Here is a 21,269-nt window from a genome sequence, read left to right as displayed (position 1 = left end):
GCTTTTTGTCCTACCCCACGAAAAAAAGAGAAATCTGCGTCTGCTCGTGCTCGAAATCGGTTAAGTTTATTCAAAATCTGTACCAAATTAAAGTTTTTTCACCCCCCCCCCATTTTAAATTTTACGTTGGCGTGATTCGTGTTCGTTGATTCATCACGAATGTGTTTCTTTCAAGAAATTTCATCATTTGAAGAAATGATTTAAAATGAATTAATAGTATGCCAAGCAGCATTTGGAGAAAATTGACTATTTGTTGAATCTGTACTGTCTGTTTCCGCATTAAATTATGAATTCAGATTTTTATGTTTGAACACGTTCTTTGTGTTCCGCATATTTATAATCCTAAACATGTTCTTATTTTAGAAAGCCTTTTTCATATATCCATGAAGTGTTGTCGAAAGCTTGTGAAAATATTACGAAATTCTTTCAACAAAAAATAACGCTGGAGCCGATGATAAAATTGCTTGACAAATTTCTTCTGTTTATATTATAATGTTTTTGAAAAACTTATTCAAAATTTCAAATTAACCATTACTGCCATTGTTAGACAGGAAACGTAAGCTTGTCAGGTTTTCTTTTAATTAACCCATTTATCTTATTATTCTGGCTTTTCTATAACTTATTCTTTCATCCTCCTCCACCAGAAAGAAAATTCGTTTAAAATACAAATAAGCGTATACATTTATAGTTGATCAGAGAACATTTCACAGCGTAACGTGACCGTGACTCAAGATTGCCTGTTGTTGCTAATTAGTTTGCCAGCAAAAGTTTCTATTTGTTGTGATTTCTTCGCGAATTTAGTCGGGTGAGTCAAAGAACAGGCTTTGTTAATAGTAGCCGACATTGGTTTCAACTGTAAAATTGTATTTAGTTAATTAAAGTTAAACTGTACCAAACTTAAACTATTGCCCACCCGTAGAGTTTACTTTCTGTTAACTTTTCAGGTTGTGTAACCGCCAGTTCAATGTATTAAAAAGGAGTTTAATGTTGGATTTTAAGTTGATTGATCATTCCAGCCAAGAAGTCAGACGACACGAAATATCATTCAGAAGTCTCTTAATATTTTAGTAATTTGCTATTTCAAAGTTAAAATTTTAATGACTATATTCTACTACAAAACTATTTTAATATCTACATTATTATATGCAGTAATTACGTTGGGACGTATACAGTAAAAATCAGTCTTCTGAAGAAATAGAAAGTTAAGAATAAAGCTGTAAGAGAGACAACATATGCTACTTTCAAAATAATATAATACACCTAAATTCTCAAAATCTGTATTAAATCTGCAGTTATTAAATTTAATAAAAGTTTTCGAGAATATGAAAAGACACTTATTAGAATACAAAAAGCACAGCCCATTCCCGTTTTGCCGTCATATACTGCCAATACCTTAAAAATCTGTCAGTATTATTACTGAACATTTTTTAAGGCTTGGGAAAGTGTATTTTTGATCATAAATTGTAAATAGCCAGCTACAGATGGGACAATTCAAAGTTCCCAAATTTATACATTGTAATAAGTATTTATTGTAATAAGATGTAAACTTTAAGCAAAAATTAAGCATACTTTTATGTTAAATATAATAAGTGTGAAATTTGAGCCCCGGTGCTCTGAAAAATATATGATACGTTACAGTACGAGGCAAAAGTATTTTATTTCATTTTCCTGGTTTACTTCTGTATCAATGATTGGTCACACCAGTGACCAAATGGGTAAGACCGCTGAATACACATAAGTCAGTACTAGTCAGTTTGCACTAGATACTAGGTACTAGTCAGTTTAAATAAAGGTACTAGTTAGTTTCCTTTAGTACATTATACATAAAGGCATCCATCCCCTTTAGGCCCCTTGTTCTGTCTTTTAAAAACAACCTAATTCAACCGATTCTATGACATATTCCAGTATACAAACTTCAGAGATTGTTCAGTTTTCTATTACATGCATATTTTTCAAAATTCTGCATTAATATTAGAAGCATTCGGCAGACCACACGAGAGATAAATATTTTATATTGCAGGAAATTAAGGATCTATTTTATTATTTTCTTGATAATACTTTCATTAATTACCTCTAGCAATTCCTGTAATCGTGTTCTTCCCTTTCGTTCCTTTTTAATACTTATAGATAATTTTATGCGAACAAACCAGTTATTTATTATTCCAATCTTTACTATAACTTCACCTTTCCATATTCCTCAACAGAATTACCACTGTCTTCAACAGAATTACCACTGTCTTTAACCACTGTTCCACATTTAACTTAAATTTGTTTGTTCTGCCTAGCTGCATTACTGCGAGTTGTGATTATATGGTAGCAAAAGAGAATGCCTTTGTGTTCTAAATTGTTTTTAAATAGAAAGATTATTTTTAATCTTCTCACGATTTTGTCGTAGTTTCATATTCAACGATAATGTACGTCTGTTAAGGTTTTTGGACTAAATCAGTTTTACCAAATCAAGTGAAACCTTGAATGCTTCGTTTCCAACCGAATTCCACAAGTTCAGCAAATTGTAGAACGCTTAGCAAAGGCAGTATAGTTGCAAAATCTGAATTCTGGAGGCTCCTATCAACTGAAAAAGAAACCAGTTTTGGGATATACATAAAGGAAAAGAGTTTAAAATACATTACAAAAATCTGATAAAGTTTGATTTTGCTCAAATGTTTTTATGTATTAATAAACAGTAGTGACGTAGAAACCTAATACTTTTGCAGTATTATATCATTACCGCCTAACGTGTTTTCCTGAGAAACAAATCTTTTAAATGGAATAGCATTAAACGGAATCTTTTTTAAGATCTAAAAGACTGAGACAGTGTAACTCTTGACAAGGAAGAGAAATAAGATTTATAGTCAACACCTAATTAATCAAAATCGTATTAACTGGGTTGTTGATTAACCGAGCCTTGTTTAAAACAAACGTTAAATTTGTTAATTGTGAAACAATTAAAAAAATACAGGACATATGAAAAGAAAATAGTGTTGAGTATGTACGTTCTTGTGATAGACTGAATGTACAAGAGGTAAGATGATGGGATAATAAAATTTATTTTATCAAAAGAAACACTTCAAATTTCTAAAATTTTCTATAGAAATACTCGTACAAGTTTTAACAGTATCACAAAGTACAATCAGTATTACACTTCAAACTACTAAGAATGTCAAACACAACGCAATGCAACGCGCATCTAAGGAGAAAGCTAATGGTAATACCTCAGTTAATGCTGAACTAACAACTCGCAAGAACAATAACTAAATAACTAAGCAAATGATCTCTCTCCGGCCTTATATAGTTTTCAACCGGGCGCCGAAATATTTCTAGTACTTTCTGCTTCTCGATATTACTGAAAAGCAATATGTGAGTCGAATTACGGTTACAGCTAACATAGTTGTCAATTACATTTAATTCAATTACATTTATTATTACGGTGATACAGGGATCGAACCAAAATGTCACCAAATGGTCGCCAAGTTTGGCGACTTTTGAAATTTTTCGCCTAATTTGGCAAAAGTCGCCAAAAACCTTTTTCAGCTTGGCGATATTTCGCCAAATTACCCATCTACTCAATGTTAGATACACTTGCACCTGTATTCGTATTTTTCCAACATAGTTTCTCATGCTAGATTTTTCACGCTACATTACACAGAAAAATCCAACAATTTCATATATAACTGCACTAAAACCGTCTATCTATGTACAAAATTCGTAACAATACGTTACATAATAGTTATGATAGTAGATTATATCTGTCAAAAAGCTTAAAGTTCTAACATACTTTTTTATGTGAGTTCAAATTAATTCAAGTTAAAATTGTTCAAGTTTTCTCGTAAAATTACTTGTAATGTAATTTTCAACTTAACTTATTCATTTTAACTAACTTTTTATTCTTCTGTTAGTTACAGTGCGTTCTTTCTCTTTTAAATATCGATTTAATTTATGTAAATGTACTTGCTCTTTAAATTAAACTGCTTTGAAATATTGATACGTTAATAATATTATTCTTCCGTTAACTTATAGCATAGACTATCCCTTTTGTCTGTTTTTTACCTCTAGAATCGTGGATGAATCGTGGACGTTGTCCTCGGCATCTCCACAGTGAATAAAGAATTAACTGTAAATCAATAGTTAAGCAGAGTTTTCCGTTTATGACTCTGATTTCTTTTATCGATGCTGGTCACGGAAAGCCGTGGCTATCAATAGTTCACTAAAAGTAAGTTATTCAGAGCAGTGTACTTGTGATTCGGAAATGCAACGAGTAATTTTTATGATCTAAATAGCATGGACTGCGAAACATCACGATTCCTGCAAAAGTTTCGCAGCCCAGTTTATTTATTAAATTTTTTAATGAATTTTCGCGCACCTTTATAAGTAATTCTTAATTGACAATATAGAAATTTTGAAGGTTATGTAAAAGTTTGCAGAGCGCGCATAGAATATTTTCGATTAATATAAATAAGTTGCAGCTAGTCTTCGGAGAATAATATCTTATTTTTTTTACTCTAGGAACGTAAAGGTAAAGGTAAAAGTATGGGGGACACCAGCGATGTACCATAGGTCAACTGGTAATGTCTTCCCATACTAACTCTTTGAAAAAAAAATTTAAATAAAGGAGGGGTGTAATTGCAAGTTTTATAAGAATTTGCATAGACTGAAGCTTTTCAAAAGGTCTAGAGTTTGCCTATTATGGTACATCGTGCAATTCCACAGTACGCCCCGCATCCAGTAATTATTAAAAATAATGGTGTAGGGTATAAGTAGATTACAAAATAGTCGGAATACAATTTGAGATTCACAAGATAAATGGATCATCTGATTTGGTGCAACGAAAATAGGAGATAAACATAATTAATAAACAAATAAACGTAATGAGATAATTATAATTAGTACTGGCAACACAATGTTAAAATGAATTGTTATAATAATGCTAAAGAGGTGGGTGTCCATGGGTTATTTCAAATATATTGGTATATTGCAATTTATAAAGTTCACGAGCGGAGCCAGTTTGTCCATAATCACAGCCTGTAAAAGTTCACTAAGTTTAAACTGTATGTGGACTTACACTTGACAGATATCTAGGCCGTAGGAAGAGAGTCGTTGCATAATTTTCTGAAACTTTGGATATTGATGTTTATCTTTAATTAAAAACCTTTGGAATGCCAGGAGGTCAGTTCTTGGAATTTTATGTGAATATCCTCAGTTAAGGGGCATGACCAAGTGTAATGATCAGGAGTTCCTTGTTCCCCACATATACAGATATAAGAATTTGCCAAATTTCTTGCGTAGAAATAAGAGATGAAGGGTCCATGTCCTGTTATAAAGTAATTTAGTGAAGGATTCGAGTTCAGAGATGCGAAGCTTACATTGGGGATCAAGTTATATGTGCGTCTTCCCTGTGGAGCATTGTTCCACAAATTTTGCCAAGATTTTGAAGCAAGTTGTTTTAGTTGGCACTTGAAATTTGAGCGAGGCCACGGAATGATGATTTCAGTACCATCTTGATTAATAGGTGCTTCTTTGGCTAGTTCATCTGCCTGATCATTACCAAATTGGCCACTATGTCCTTTGATCCATGAAATTTGAATTTTGTACTTTGGAAGTTTGCCAAGAAGAGAATTTATGTCGGATATCAATGGAGAGGAAGGTAAGGGATTTTTAATACCTAGAATAGCTGCTTGGGAGTCAGATTTTATGCTAATCTCGTTAAGATTTTTGAGAATGGCTGTTTCAATCGCTGCTTTTATAGCTGACAATTCCGCTTTGAAAACACTATTATTATTATGAAGATGGCCTTTCCATTTGATGATATTTGAGGGGAAAGTTTATCAGAGAAATTAAACGAAGCCTTTAAAAGAACCGCACTTTTTACTAGCATTTTTATATTATAATCTTCTAGCTAAATCTATAATCTTTAGCAGCTAATATACTTAAGAACTCTTAGCGACTAATCGCTTGGTTCTAATGCTTCAATTACAAAGAATGGTTAAATTAACCTTTTAGTCACCTCAAAATAGTCATAAATGGCTCCTGTCGGGCTGACATAAAGCCACCACTTAATAAATAAAATATGAAACTAATCTAATGCTAACTAGCCAAAGCTTCACAGAAATAATCAACAGATGTGGACCTTATTCATGCGCACCGACGAATACCTGAAGGCAGGGCCGAACGTAATAAGATTAGCTTAAAGCAACGACTTGACAGAAGGACTCTCTATTAAGAACTTTCAAGCTCTTCTACTGAAGTGACGCACACTTTGACTTAAATATTACTTCTACCTCATTTACATAAAACGCAATTGTGAAATCTCACTCTAAGTGGAAAATAAAACATTAAAAAGGAAAGCTTATTCAAAAATAAGAATAACTATCAGAAAATTAAAATAAACGCTTAGAATATTATTCAATAATCGTTAACAAAGTATTGCCTGGGTAGAAACCAACTTTCATGCATACACAGTATAAATACACTTATGCGTAAGTGTATGGAAATATCACTTTCCCCGTACATCCTTTTGTGGCGTCAATAATGGTATCTATAGATAGCAGCTGAAAGACCTGGGCTCGAAACTCAACTGGAAGCTGGAAAAGTAACTCACGCTTCCTACTTCCGAAATCTGATAACCTGCAACTAGCACAAAATCTTGTATCGAATTCTAAACTCCTAAGAGATATTTTAAAGAGTGTAAAAAACAGATTTATTTATAACAATGTTTTCGAACTATGACTTTTACTATCGTGTTTATCTTTCATCAGCATGATGTTCGAAAGCAAAAATACCGTGAATAAGAGAAGAATCGTAGACTTTACCACTGAGAACTTCAGATTTTACAAGATCAAAGAAGCTAAAATATATAAGAGTAGAAGGGATCCATTGACCGTTGTTGATCATTATCCTTTCGTCGATATAATCAAGATAGAATTTTATTCAGACTTGTTACATGACTGTAAGGAATATTGCAAAATTATTATTATTGGTAATAAATGTGATCAATCAAATCGAATTTTAAAAATTTTTCCTTGTTGACTGCTTTTCTCTACATGAGCAAAAGAGCGACGGAAAAATATATATTTTGTAAATAATCTATTTACTAACGAGGAATAAACTGTGGCGAATGCTTCCATTCTTTATAGCGAGTCTAGTTAACGAAGCATTACTATTTCCTTATTTCTTCGTAGAAGCAAACAGTTTTCTTATTATGTTAATCCTTTTTCTTTTACCTGTCCATGTACTCCGCAGAGCAAATCACTCTGAGCCAAGATTCTAACAACCTCCCAAATTGCGTGGACAAAATCGACATTAATCTACTCTCGAGGAACCCAATTTTCTCCTCGGAAGTGAGAACAAAAAAGTCCTTTGTCAGCGCTCAACGAGACTCTGAACGATCGGCCATCACGTGGTACCCTGTGGGGGTGTCAGGCTGGATGATGGATGCATGGCCCACGTGATTACCATCATGCAGATGGCCCACGAAATTCGTTAGCATCTAGCCCGGCTCCTGAAATTCCCTATGGAATTGTTCAAAATTTATTGAGATTATGGATTTCGTGATAAGAACACAGAATACAGATTTGCACGAGGAGACGTATTTTTACGTAACAGACGGGTATTTTACTTCTGACGCTAGACTTGAAAAACCGAAATTATGAATCACGGTGTCATTAATGAACAGATAACGAATAAATTATGTTTCGTAAAGTGGCTGCAAGGAATGATACAGTGTTAGGTTAGAAAAGGCAACGACATATTCAAAATCTTTCGAGTGGGAGCCAGCTGAAAATGTAAGCAATGTGTTATGGGGTTTGTCGTAAAATATCTCAGAAAAAAACCTCTTTTTTCTTTCATTTGTTTGTTTGTTTCGAATAGTTTATGTATATTTCCTGCATCACCTTAGGAGGAAAGGCGAATTATTCTCGCGAAAACCAGAATAAAACAAAAGATTTTTAATATTGGTAAAGGAAATAAAACGAAATCATATTGCTTTAAAAACTAACGGAAACCTGAATGTTATTAACCGACTACAGAAAAGTGAAACTAGAATTATTCTAATGGAGGAATGTGTTATCTGACCTTCTATTACTTATAATGAACCCCCACTCAAAAAGGCTCCAAAATCTCTATTCAGATGTATTGTTATTAAAAGATAGCTACTCTGTAGAGACAGGAGTTTTTGAAGCAGGAGACGTGAAGAATGAGCAATGCCCTGGCCGGAATTCTTCGAACCACGAAACTCTCAAATACTCGCCGAGTGTGCTGACCATTACACCACAAAGGCATACTAAGAAGGCGAGAGAAATGCCTTATATACTCCCCCTTTTAAAGAGCGACTGGGTATTAAGGAACTCAGTCGCCAAATCCTGGTGGTGGGAAATCATTATCCACCACTTTTTAGTTCAGGCGCCCCTGTAGAGACATTAGGTTATTTCAAAGTAGGAGTCGTGAAAAATGAGCAATGCCCTCGCCGGTACTCGAACCTCGGACTTCTCGAATACGCGCCGAGCGACCTGACCATTACACCACGAAGGCATGCTTAGAAGGCGAGAGAAATACCTCATATACACCCTTTTTTAAAGAGCGACTGATGATTACGGGATCCAATCGCCAAACCCTGGCGCTGGAAAATCGTCATCCACCACCTTTTTTAGTTCGGGCGCCACTGTAGAGACATTAGGTATTTTTGAAGCAGGAGACATGGAAAATGAGCAGTGTTCTCGCCGGGACTCGAATCCCCGACCTTTCGAACACGCGTCGAGTGTGTTGACCATTACACCACGAAAGCATGTTATGAAGGTGGGAGAAATACCTTATAACTCAGCAAGCATTTAAAAATTAAGATTGACTAATGCTCGATGACTAAGATCGCTTGATGAAAGGCTAGTGAACATTAAACATATTTGTAAAGTTCAATGGAAAAATAAAAGGAATATTGAAGAAATAATTAATATTAATATAATACTAAATGATTTTTCAAAAATGAATTAGAATCTATGGAATAGGTAAACATTCGAACATTGCTTTAAAAAAACGTAATGAACTGGCATTGATTTCAAAGTAGAATAATTAAACTGTGAATACATTTATTCACTAATACATTTTTTTCTAATTAAATATGTTTGAAAGATTAATAAATGCAAAATTTTCATTCAACAATGTATTGAATAACGAACGTGTAAAAAGAAAATCGGTTTGAGGAAATATATAATTTTGGTCCGATAATCTGGCATCACTAAAGTTTCGAACTCGACAGGTTATCAGAGTTTTGCTGTTATTGGAGCTATTCTGCGTATCTAAATCTTTATAATGTCTTCTAGGAACACTTCCTTCTTGTTCCATTTTTACGCGTATGTACAGAAATTTACTTACAAGAATTCATTTTCAAATTTAATAACGCACCGTGAATATTTCCCCAAAGTAATAACCAATCGAAGAACATTTTAAAGCAAAATGTTCCAGAATTTGCCTTGACGGTGACGCGAAAGAGAATAGAATTTGACTGTGTAATTGAAAAACGCTCTCAAATCTAATCTCATAGAGAATGAAGGAAAAAAAGCAGCGGGAAAACACATTTAGCCATCCGATGAAATTTGCACTTCGGGAAAAGTGCGCATACATAAACACATTTATTTCGTCGAACACAAACCTCTCTTGAACGTCCGTTTTTATTTTTGAGAAGAGGGTCGATTAAGAGCTGCTTGTTCGACAATTTCTGTTATTTATAACTTTTTGGAAACCACTTACATTGTCTGTGTCGGCTGGCAAGTGAAATTCGTAGTTAATGGCAAAATAAACTCCGGAAGTCTTTTCAGGGACGAATGAAAGCATATCATCTGCCGCTTCAGAAAGCTCAAATGTTTTGAATATTTGCGAATATTCTTAAAATTCTTTCATTTTATTCTCATTAACACCTAACTATAGTTTCAGATTTCACGATTTTTTTTTTCTCTTCGATTGCATAAGAGCTTCAATATGCTTTACACCAAAACCTAGTCTACGCAAAATAGGATCACTCATTTATTTTCTTATCAATATGAAGAGAATCGTTTAGAAACGATTTTCTCTAATTCCTCGACTTAATAAATTCTCAATAATGTAACTGCACATTAACAGTAACTATTGAAACCTACTAATCAGAAATAAAGATTTCGTTAACTATTACTTCTTTTCCCGACCTTTATTTCATGCATTTAAGCAATATTAATTTAGATACTTCTTTCTTTATCGCTGTTAGTGTTCTTCGTTGCTTAGTTACAATTGAAATGGATTCAAAGCGAGAAAAAAATGTACGTTGCACACACACACACACACACGCCAAAAAAAAAGTTTTAGTATATCTCCGTTCTACTGGGTTCACGAGCGGCCGAGCGGTAAAATCGCTGAACACTGGTAGTTCGGTCCGAGGTTCGAATCCCGCGAACGGGCTGGCTGCATGGGCGTTTTCGTGGTTTTCCCCATGTGTAACGTGTATACGAGCCAGTTTCCCTTAGAAAGTCCTCCACGAAGGCATCCCTCCCCTTAGGCAGATAGACCTATTGTGCTTTGCCGTATTATCAATACACCACCAACACCACCCGTTCTACTGGGCCGATTGACAAAATTTAACTTGCGTTTTTCATGTCTCGAAAGCGCGAGTTAGGATATGTATTAGACTTATATATAGCATAGTTCTAATATATGTATTTTTACACAAAATTGACATTTTTCTGAAATTAACATACCAATTTTTTCCCATGTTTCCATTCTACAACTCAAATTACGCCAAACTACCAAGTTTTGTAAAAATCGAACAAGTAGTTTTAAAAAAATTAACTCTCAAAATTTTAGCTCCTCAATGTTAATTGAGTTTGGTATATATTTATTAATCTCTTTTTTATTAAACTTATTTGATTCTTCCTTTCACATTTCGAAATTCTGGTACATTTAAAATAAAATTCACCCATTTTTTATGATTTATTTTAAAATAATTTTCATAATTTTTTCAAAAAATATTTTGAACTATCCATAAAAGTTTTACCATCATCTTAAAGTAGACGTATTGAAGCACACAGGCAAAAAATTAGTTTTTTATTCAAAATTTCCGAAGATATACGTGAATTAATATATTGGCCCGTTTTGAAATTTAGCATATTTGTTGATAGAGATAAAACATCAAATGTGGTTTAGATACTTCACTAAAATTATTTGAAAGTAGGAACGATGGGACTTTTCTCCGCTCATACAAACAATGTAAAAAGGTAGGAACGAGGTGCCCTTTTTTCCGTTCCGGCATAATGGAAGGGAAAGGAAAATTGGTTGCCTTATATTAAGAAGTTTGCGAGATGAATTATTCTTGGCGCAAACTGAAAAAAAAATGCGCCAAGATAAATTTTTGAATTTTTCCGTAAATTTCGCACCAAATTTTACAAAATTTAACATCTGAGCATAACTTGAGTCATAGAAGCGAAATATGGAAAAACATTGGTATCTTATTTCAGAAGAAGTCCGATTTTGTGTCAAAATACCTATGTTAGGATGACGATATATATAAATCTGATATATATCCTAAGTCGCGCCTTCGAGACATGAAAAACGCAATTTGAATTCTGTCAATCGGCTCAGTAGAACGAGACACATAGAACTTCCTCCCCCTTTTTTTTCGCAATATACAACGAAGAGACTAGCCGAGGCTTTTATAATGATAAGCATGGTGTTAGCAAATTAGAATCGGTCGATCCTAACACAAGCGGCTCGAAAATATACCATTCCGATATGCCTAACTGCAAAGTCATCTATGATGGCAAAAATCATGTGATCACACTATGTTTGTGAGACATATTTGTGAAGGGCTGCTCACTACAACTTCGAAATGACGATTTAGATGTTACTGAGTACCCTCAAACTCCAGCTCGAAAGAGTCATAAGTTGCAACACCTTTTCAAACAGCTTAAGAAGGTGTTGTAAGCTGCCCACTGCCCGCCAGCGGCTGAGCGGTAACGTCGCTGAAAACTGGTAGTTTGGTCTGAGGTTCGAATCCCGCGAACGGGCTGGCTACATGGGTGTTTTCGTGGTTTTCCCTATGTGTAACGTGTATACGAGCCAGTTTCCCTTAAAAAGTCCTCCACGAAGGCATCCCTCCATTAAGGCAGATAGCTCTCGAGTGCTTTGCCATAATCTAATAAACCAAACCAAACCAAACCGTAAGTTGCCCACTACTGAAACATGTTAGCTATCATAAGATGTGTTTTGTTTGAAAGTGTTATTTAAGCTTATTTTTATATTTCTTAATTCATTTTCCTAATTTAATATTTTACATGCCACTAAATGTTATTGCATAATGTTTCATTGATAAAATAAAACATCATGGAAATATATGCATATGATTCATATACGAATATCCGACTATATTCGACAGCCAATTTTTTTAAAAATAGTGCAAATATATCTGTTATTGGTTTTAGTTAGCAGAATAGTACTTAAAATTATAAAAAAAAGAGATAAATATATCATTAGAGCATTTTTTTTTCGGGGGGGGGTTAGAAATACGTTGAACTTTAGGATAACTAAATATATTCCCACAAAAAATGTATCAATATTTTACTTTATATTTGCCATTTATATTTTTAGGGTATAAGGAATTAAATGGAAAATAATCTAAGTGATAAAATGAAATGTGTATTAAATATACCTGTTTGAATACATACACTAGATATTTTTTGAGAAATCTGTCTCCTTTCGTTTACAAAATTGTTTGAAAAAATTTTAGATATGTACATAAACCTAAACTTTTAGTCCATTTAATTCAGAATCTTTGTAGAAAGTTTCGTAAAATTATTATAATACGAGGGCCATCCAGGAAGTAGATTACGTTTCCGTCTGTGTCCGCTAGGGGCGGGGCTAGCGCGGCCATCTTGGGGTCAGAGCGTTGCGCAGCTCAGTCTGCATCTAGCCGTGCTAGTGAGAGGTTCGTGCTGTGCTCCGTTCAGATACTGTGACGGTTTGAAATGTCTGCGTTAATTGAAAATCCCGCGAGGTGCGCTCAGTAATAAGGTTTCTGACTGCAAAAAACTGTAAACCGATAGAAATCTATCGGCAGCTTCGTGAAGTGTATGGGGACAACATTATCACTGAAGGTGGAGTGCGTCAGTGGGTCATAAGATTTCAAAATGGCCGAACCAATGTTCACGACGAAGATCGAAGTGGGAGACCCAGCATAGTGACCGCCGAACTTCTCGAAAAAGTCGATGCTAAAGTCCGTGAAAATCGAAATTTCACAATAATGGAACTTTCTTTGAGTTTTCCACAAATTTCGCGAAGTTTGTTGCACGAAATCATCAGCGAAAAGCTTGGTTACCACAAGTTTTGTGCAAGATGGATTCCAAAAATCTTGACAGAGGACCACAAAAATCAGCGAATGGCTGCAGCGTTGAACTTTTTGGACGCTTACCATAAGGATGGTGACTCTTTACTCGATCGCATCGTTACTGGTGACGAAACATGGGTGAAACATGTGAACTGTGAAACGAAATTGCAATCAATGCAGTGGGGGCACACAAGTTCTCCCCAAAAACCCAAGAAATGCATGCAAACAATGTCGGCAAGGAAGATGATGGCGACTGTTTTTTGGGACAGAAAAGGTGTAATTTTGGTGGACTTCCTGGAAAGAGGCACTACAATAAACTCTCAAAGGTATTGCCAAACTCTCCAAAAACTCAGAAGAGCAATTCAAAACAAGCTCAGAGGAATGTTGAGCTCTAAGATCTTGTTGATTCACGACAACGCCCGGCCCCACACGGCAAATGTCACTCGTAAAGTTCTTGAATCTTTTAAGTGGGAGTTGTTTCCTCATCCGCCGTACAGTCCCGACCTGGCACCGAGCGACTTCCACCTATTCCCAGCAATGAAGAAGTGGCTGGCTATGCAGCGTTTTGATGACGACGCACAGCTGCAAGAAGAGGTAACGAAGTGGTTGAAGGCGCAGGCGGCCGAATTTTTCGACGAAGGAATTTCCAAGCTCGTACATCGCTACGATAAATGCCTTAATTTGTATGGTGACTATGTAGAAAAGTAGTATTTGAGTGTGGCTTTCATCTGTATATAATAAAATTTGTTTCCTATACTTTGTTTATTTTTTTATTCCAAAACGTAATCTACTTTCTGGATAGCCCTCGTAATATTTTAAGTTCAAGTTTTTTTATGATAGAAAAGTTGAAAAAAAGTCAAATTTTCAAAAATTAGGTTTAATGTAATGCTAGCACAAACACAAAGAAAAGAAAGGGTTTTCAAGTATGAAAATTCAACAACAAAAATTAATCTTGTTCCTGACCTTTAAATAGCAAGTAAAAGGGTTCAAAAGTATCTTCTGAACATCACCAAAGGTATTCAAATGAAAATTTCTCATTTTAAAGTTTATTTAGAGTAGTTTGTGTACCTCTGGTCATCAGCTTCCGAGTTCTTTCACAGATACTTCCGATTCATGGCATAGAACAAGGACAGTCATAATTCTACTTTTAACGACCGGAGAGACAAATTAAAAGTAGTTTTTTAAGCTTAATGTATAAGCTTTAAAACAAAGTTAATGAAATTGCTTTGAAAAATTTCATCATAATTGTCGAATTAGAACGTAGTCGGATACCTTAAATAAATTGCAAATTCATCTTAACATATAATACAAATTACGTAAAGATTTACTAGACGCATTGTTTTTGAAACTCTAATTCTCGTGTAGAATTCTTCACTTTTATTCTGCTAAATTAAATGTTGAGTAACCTAGTGAACTGTTAAGCGAATTATCGCTTAGTTCAAGGAACAGAAATCGTAAACTCAAGAAGAGTTAATTACCCTTTATTTACTCAAAATAAGGTGAACAATCGGCCCTTTTCTTTGGGATTGGTGACAGGTGACGGAGGACGGGACGCCTGGCGAATAACATAGGTAAACAGGCATATTTCCCACGTCCTCCACTATCTCGAAGAAGCAACTCGCTGGAGCCCCGTGAGGCTGCACCGGGAGTTTACATGGCCATACAGGGGCTAGATGTCAAGTAGTTTTTACATAGGACGTTGTTAATAACACAAAGTAACTTAAAAAGAATATAAAGAATAGCATTAAAACACTAAAACACTCATATAAGCTGAAACACATAGATATACAAAATTAAACGTAAAAGCATAAAAACACACTCGTAATTACGTAACATAAAGACATAAAAACGCACACGAGAATACATATCACGACACATAGAATACATATGGAAACACGTAGAGCACATAAACGCAAATATTACACACAGAAGAAACATATGAGACATAGTAAGGTGTGCGTAAAGCAGTAGCACTGTGCGGAAATATGCTCAGTTCCCATAATACATAATGTACATATTTTCATTAGGGGCATCTGTTGCATGATTTACATATTTCGTTGCATACACTACATTCGTGCATTGTACGGATATTATATATTTCGATTTACGATAACACATCATTCCATTGGGCGCCCAGTGCTTTACACAGATAAACATGTCAGTAACATTATTTCTGCAAGTTGCTGGTTATTGAAAGCAGATGTTAACATGAGGCTCGAAATTGAATGCGGAATGTGTATTACAGAATGTGTACATACTGCGAATATCTAATCGTTGAGTACATTGTCTGCAGTACCATGCTATTGTGCTCGCAAATGTCTTGCCCTAGGGCGTTGATTTGCTGTACAACTGCGCAGATACTCCTTATAGCTGGCGGGTGTTTGATTATGAAACGATAGTAAAGTGTTCTATCATTCGTTGGATGTGGTAAGTGGTGGTTTGTTGTTAGACCGCGGTCAAATAGGTAGTGCTCGGGAGAACCTAGCATGCCACAGACACAATTATCAGATGCTGAGATGCCATGACGCATAAAATAAGATGGAAATGGGCCATGACCCGTTATGTACTGTGTCAGTGGGGCTATTGTTATAAGACGTTCCGTGTCTACCTTTGGTAGAAAGTTATACGTCCTTCTCCCTGTGTCGCCGCTATTCCATTCTTCTTGCCACTTTTCTTTACAGATATTACGCAGAGTTTTCTTGAGGTGTGAGACGGGGGTAGGGGCTCTTATAGTTTGAGCGTGGATGTTGTTGGCAGCCTCATTAGCCAGTCGGTCTGCGACGTCATTCCCTTCGTTGTCGGAGTGTCCTTTCACCTATACCATGTTAAAGCGGGCTTGATGATTATTGCGTAAAAGTTGCTGTATATCTATGATGATGGGTGAAGTGTGGTGATGATCCCTGAGTGCGCGTAGCACTGACATGCTGTCCGTGTAAAAAGTCGCATTGGTAAGGGAAAGGTTGAGGGCATGTCGTAGCGCATTCAATATTGCTAGTGCCTCTTGCTTGGAAGATACTATTGCTGTTAGTGAGATGTCCTTTCCCAGTTCTTTGGGCTTACAACAAAGCCTCCACTTAGGCTTGAACTCAAAAATAAGAACTAAGTAAGAGATTTATCCGAGGCTAACACAAATCTAACGGATTCGGCCCTTAGTTTTAAACTAGCCGGCGAACTAGAAAAAGGCACCTAATAATACGGCCGAGCATAACAGCAGTTAGAGAGACGTTACCCAAAGGCAAGCGCGCGCTGCTCGGGATTCCTAACTGTTCAGTCTCGAAGTTGAACTTTCCTTTAATACTATATGTTACTCATTTGCATTCAACGCGATTCTAAAACCTCGTTCTGGTAGCGTGCAAGTTGAAACAAGACAATATAAGAAAGGTTAACTAAATTAAAATAACTGTTATAAAACTGAAATATAACTTACATTCTTTCCTTCATTAACTCAGAATTCAAACATATAAGGTGATTATAACAATTAATAATAATTGATTTTACAAGTGAAATCAATTAAAACATCCATTTGTACTTCGGTTTTGAGTTACACACACAAAAAAAATTGTCTAAAACTTAATACCTGCTACTTGCAAGCGGATAATACAGTATTTGAAAAAGCAACAGTATTTCAAAACAGTATTTTGAAATACTGTTCTGTTTATTTAGCAACAGTATTTCAAAAAACCCGGTTTCCATGTTAGCTCACCTTTTAACGTAAGCAAAGCTAAATTCACCAACAACCAGACAGCAAGATAACAAGTAGAATCGGAGAGTTAATATTAAAGTGTTTTTGGTTGAAGTGGCTAGCACCTTGTCACATAGTCTATATTTTAATTTTGTTTCTGACGAATGTGATGAAAAGTAGAAGTATAGGAATGACGTAACGTAAGAAATAATAAATGCTAATTGAAATAAACTTTGCAAAGTTAAGTTAATCGGTTAAACATAACAAAAGCTATCTACTACTATGAAAAACGATGCTTTGGTAGAGCTCTTTGTAAAAGAAAATTTATCACCTTTAAGTTATGCCTAGGAAAACCGCGAAACACTCTTGCAGTCAGGCTATTTGCTAAGATTTGAGACGGGTCAAATTACAAATATTCACTAGCCAACTTGTGGGCTTAATATCTCAAATGAATTGCGTTTGTTTGTATGCTTTTCAGTTTTCTTTATTATTTTGAACTGTTATATACTGTCCTTTAATGGAATTTTCGAAATATATATTCTAATACTGAAAGAAAAATCACAATTTTTTTCCTCAGTGCATGTACGCCTTGCACAAAGAAAAATGCGTCAGTTCTGTACTCCCAAATTCTACTCGGCCGGTTGAAAAGATTTTTAACTTTCGTTTTTCATCTCTTCCCCCGAACGCGCAACTTAAGATACATATTATACGTATATATAGGACTGTTCTAACATAGGTATTTTTGCACAAATTTCCATCTAAAAATTCCTCCTTATAGACATCTTTCCTCTTTAACGCACAGTTGTCGTGTTATGTTTCGTTTTTATTATATTTTAGCATCTTTATTACAAAACTCTTGTTCTGTTATAGTTGTATTATAATTCCCCTTTATATTATAATTCTGTATTTTTATTAAAGTTCTCTGTTTTTATGAAAATTCTCTATTTCTATCATAATCCTATTATAATTCTCCCTCTCTAATATAACTCTGTGTGTTTCTATTATATTTCTCTACTTCTGTTACAACTACGAATGAATGGGACAAGTTCGTTTCTATGAAAGCGGGAAAATATGGTCTCTATGTAAATGCTCAATTATAATTTTCTAATTGGATTATAATTACCCATTTTTATTATAATTATTCATTTGTTCTGTAACTCTCGATCTGTATTATGAGTTTACGTTTTTAAATTCAATATAACATTTCCGTTATATTTCTCCATTTTATTATAATTATATGTTTCAATTACATTTCTGTGTTCCTATTAAAATTCTCTGTTTCTATTATAATGCTCAGTTTTTATTATTTTCCTTTTTCATTATGACTCAAGTTTCTATTACGATAAATGTCTCTGTTTTTGGATAAGTCTATTACAATTATCCATTTTTATTACAACTTAGAAATTATGTTATAATTCCAGGTATCTATTATAATTCCAGATTTGAATTCTCTTTAAAATTTTATGAACTGGTTCTCTAACTGTGAGAGTTTTCGTATGTATATTAGAACATGATATGAGAGAAAAGGTTATTACTACATTATATTTTTTTCACCTTTCTTCTGAAGTACGCTTAATATTTTCTTTTAACTTCTTTTACGGTATAGAGTTCTGATTAATTAACAACAGTGGCTTCATTTCCGATGTAATTACGTTTTTAATACGCTACATATCTAACTTTTGCTGATAAATATTTTTAAAAATAACACAACTTGTACTAAACTTCAAATTTTCTCTTTTTATCTAGATAGCTGCTGCTGAATTCACCTCTAAGAATGCAGTGAAGAAATAGCTACTATGCAATTGCTACAAGGCATGCTATTGGAACATACCTCATCAGAAGATTTAAGTTTCCATTTTTACTGGAGAAAGGTGAGAGAATATGCAATTTCAATGATAATTCTCACTTTAAAAATAAAGCGTCAGGTGTAAATCTACATGTCTGCTGGACATATTGTGGCAATTTACACAATCTTCTGATGATCGTTATTGCAGATTAAATTGCGATCCTTCGCTCATGATGTTAATGAAGTCATGTAAATTGGTTTAATGGTTAATTGGCAAAAAGTATTAAGTTTCACTTCTGACGCTTTCTGAAAAACCTAATATTTGCTAACCCCCCACCCACACAAAGTTCATTTATTGTGCGCAAAATGCAGCAGTAATAAACATATAAAATTGGAGTAAAAAATAAATTTAAAAAATTTTTAAAACATCTTATAATTTTCCGAAAATCATTACAACATATCATCTAGACTCTGAAAAATATACAAGTTGAGATGCAATTATAAGATTTAGATGTAACACACTTTGATATTTTCCTACGGATTTTGTATACATTTAAATAATTTTAATCAAATTATATGTGAAATGATAGTTTTTGTATAATGCAACGTGAAATACTTCAAAGAAATGAAGCTCTATCAGAAAAATAACAATGCAGGGGCATGACTATTTAACGTTGAGTTAAATAGCTATCTCGCTAAATTGGGGAGATATCGCCAAGCTGGCATGTTTTTTTGCCACTACTTTTTGACGCCGAATTTGGCGAGAAATCGCCAGAAGTAGCCAAACATGGTGACCATTAGGCGACACTTTGGTACCCTACAATTGGTACTGTAACTGAATAACTGCAATTGATCCTTATATATAACTCGCATCTGGCCCTTAGATGAAACTTAAATCAGATATACCATTCAGTAATTTCGACAAGTGAAATGTACTAATTTCTCGAAATTAATTTCATCTAGCCCTTTCAAGAACTCTGCAGGCTACTCCCCATCGACAAAACCCAAATGGCACATTTACATCCCACATCTGACACCGACAATTGCTGAGCCATACTGGTTCGTCATAGATTGAATGCCCACATAAACGATGGTAGCTTGATAAAATTTATTTTTACACCCATCCACCCACCCCGAAGGAAAAAAAAAAACACTTTTCAGTTTTGGAACTTTACACCAAAACACTCGTACTCTCACTCGTACTTCTCAATATTACAAAACACTCGTACTTCTCGATATCACAGAACACAATCAGCAATTACAATTCAAACTACTGAGAACGTTAAACACAACGGAATGTAAAGTGCATTTTAAAGGCGGAGCTCTCATGGATATCTCAATACTCCAAAGTAGCTCTGAACTAACAACTGAGAACAAATACTCTCTACTGTTTTATACAGTTTTCACCCGGACGCAGAGGAATCTCTAATACCTTCCCCTCCTCGAAATTACTGGAAGGCGTATATGGTTAAAGTTACTTCTAAGGGCCGGATACAGTTACAGTTACATGTAGGGGTCAATTACAATTATTCAAAAGTACCAATTACAGCTATAAAGGGACCGGACCGAAATATCGCCAAAATGTCGCTATGTTTGACGGCTTTAGGAGATTTCACGCTACATTTGGAGAGGAGAAGTAGTCGCTGAAACCATCGCCAGCTTGGAGATATCTCGCCAATTTAGCGAGATAGCCATTTATCTCAATCTTAAATAGACTTACCCTTGTATTCTTATTTCTACAGCAGAACTCCGTTTCTTTCAAGTATTTTATGCCAGATTATACAAAAAATACTACAATTTCACTAAAATAATTTACATGTATACAAAATCCGTAACATTGTATATAATGTTTTATGACCGATGACCTAGACTAAGGATAAACAAACTTTTTCTATATACAATGTTGCGGATTTTGTATCATAATAAACATTATATACAATGTTACGCATGTTTTTGACTACATTTATCGGGTCAAAAAAAGAGGTTTAGAAAAATTATTTTAGGAAGTGATGTTTTTGCAATATCTTCTTGCTGAAAATCACAAAAAAAAAAAAAAAAAGAAAAGAAAAGAAAAGAAAAAAAAAAGAAAAAAAAAGAAAATGTTTCCATTTATTAATGAATGTATTATAGAAAATTTTAAATTTTATACTAGTGCGGTAAAAGTAATTGCTTTATTACTTTTTCCCTGAGATAATATTTAAACATGCTAAAGTTCGAAATTAATAATACTTCTTATTATTAGAGTTGTTTGTTAAATGGTTATATATTAATAATGTGTGTTTGTGTGTGTATTGAAAATACGGCAAAGCACACTAGGGCTATCTGCCTAAGGGGAGGGATGCCTTTCGTGGAGGACTTTCTAAGGGAAACCGGCTCGTATACACGTTACACATGGGGAAAACCACGAAAATGCCCATGCAGCCAGCCCGTTCGCGGGATTCGAACCTCGGACCGAACTACCAGTGTTC

The 21,269-nt window shown here is 34.6% G+C and overlaps 1 protein-coding gene across 1 annotated transcript in view; it reads left to right on the top strand.

The window, feature by feature from the left end:
- The window catches only part of LOC118184559 (dopamine receptor 1-like), a 382,281-nt gene that overhangs the window by 226,138 nt on the left and 134,874 nt on the right, over positions 1–21,269 (top strand). Inside the window, exon 3 of the mRNA XM_085822659.1 lies at positions 18,762–18,886. The gene's annotated coding sequence lies outside the window, so the exon portion shown is untranslated. The remainder of the gene's footprint in view (positions 1–18,761; positions 18,887–21,269) is intronic.

This window comes from Stegodyphus dumicola, chromosome 8, assembly GCF_044657685.1.
Source record: "Stegodyphus dumicola isolate Sdum_Otavi_A_Nest chromosome 8, ASM4465768v1".
NCBI lineage: Eukaryota > Metazoa > Arthropoda > Arachnida > Araneae > Eresidae > Stegodyphus > Stegodyphus dumicola.
Note: the sequence above shows the minus strand (reverse complement) of the source record. Positions and strands in the feature narration are given on the sequence as shown.